This window comes from Eublepharis macularius, chromosome 16 (assembly GCF_028583425.1).
Source record: "Eublepharis macularius isolate TG4126 chromosome 16, MPM_Emac_v1.0, whole genome shotgun sequence".
NCBI lineage: Eukaryota > Metazoa > Chordata > Lepidosauria > Squamata > Eublepharidae > Eublepharis > Eublepharis macularius.
In genome coordinates, this window is record NC_072805.1 from 15,979,578 (window position 1) to 15,981,442 (window position 1,865).

Consider the following 1,865-nt stretch of genomic DNA (forward strand, 5'->3'; position numbering starts at 1 on the left):
ATGGCAAGACGAATGGGAAACCCACTTTTCTGGGCTTGTGCTACCAGAGAAACACTAAAACATTGGTTGGAGAGTATAAATTCTTTGACAGCCCAGAGCACTGAGGGTATAACAACCCATAATTACGGTTACTTCTTGGTAGGGATGTGACAACACAGTTCGTATTAAGTTCACATGGCTTTTTTTTGAAAGGCTGTAAAGGCCAAGAAAATTAGCCCAAAATGATGGCTGACAGCTGTTGTACTGTAGAGGCTAAGAGATGCAACTGCTTATCTGGAGCTGAAATCTTTGCCACCATGAAGAAAATGAATGGGAATGCTATTTCCCTAGAGGTGTGATGCCACAGAAATATTAAGACATCTGTTTGAAAATGATATATTTCCTGACAATCCAAAACACAAACAGTTAGATATGGTTACTGCTTATCCCTACCCATGGTCGTTCTTGCAACACTGCCACTTTTACCCAACCTGAAGTTTCCCACTCCCTCAAATGAGTCCACCCATTCTTCTCTGATACTCCTTATGCCCAAGCTCCCTGGTGGGACATCTGTGAGGCGCTACCTCTCTTTGTTTCTTTCTTCAACACCCAGCTCCATTGAACTTCTGCCCTACCTGAATAATTCTTACCCAACTGGCAGAGTCAAACCACGTGTAACAGCTCTTGCTAGATTCATCTCGCAACACATCCTCCCTTCTTCCTTCCCCTCTGATGCATCCCTCAATACCTCTTACCAGCTATTTTTTTTTGCTTCACCTTCCAGGCAGAGTATGGCACAATACAATGCTCTATAGTTACCTGATTGGCACTTTTTGATTTCCTTAAAAGGATGAACACAGAGCTTGACCCAGTAAGGTGAGGAAACATTTTTTGTACTTGGACTGTATACGTCAGGATTGTGGCCCTTGCTTGAGGCAGGGAACGGGAATCTGTGTGTACTACTGACAGCTGACAGTAATCGCCTCAGGCTGATCCCAGTTTTTCTTGCTGTGTAATTTTCCATGAACTTGACACTAATTAGAAAGAAACAAATCTTACTATGGGGCGCTTGAACATTCCATGTGAACTAATTTCTCTAGAGCACCACGTGGGCTAGAACAGATATTGCTGGCAGGATAGGCACCATCAGTCTATTTGTTTATTAAAAACATTCATTTTGGACAACAGGTCTTGTCCTTCTAAAGAATTTAGAGAATATGCCACCTGCCTTCTAGTTTTATTTGTCTGACCTAAGCAGTTAGAACTGGTTTATAACAGAACAAAATACTACCCATCCAGCAATATGAATAGCATTCTGCAAGTAATAGAGTAGATGTTTTGATTGGTGTTTTGAAATTTGATTGAGACATTTATTTCTTTGTTTAAAACACTTATAATGTATTGATTGTATTGTATAGCATATAATAGACTGATTGATAAAACACTTCTGTGTTGCCTCTCCATGTTAACACTCAAGACCACTCACAGCAAAATAAACGCAATTCACACCACAAGAGTTACAACTGTAGATAGGAACAGCTGTCATGTGGGAATTCCGCCCTGAGGGGGGGCCATTGTGAAGGTGAGGGAAGGGGCAGGGGACTGACATGTCCTGAAAGAAGCTATAGATTTATTGAATACATAAAACAGAATTTCAGCAACTTTGCATTACATTCCCCCAAACGAGGCTTGGCCAAGTTGATGAAGCGTCACTGACTGGTCTGAAGAAATCTAGCAAAGGAGATTTCTGCCTCATCCTCTTCTTTGGGGCTGCCTTTTATACCCTTTCCCCCTCTTCTCTAGGATCTTATGTGGCTTCTCCAATTGGACCCTCCCACTGACTCAGATTCCTGATGCAGTAAAATGTTTTCAGCATGGGTTGAAAT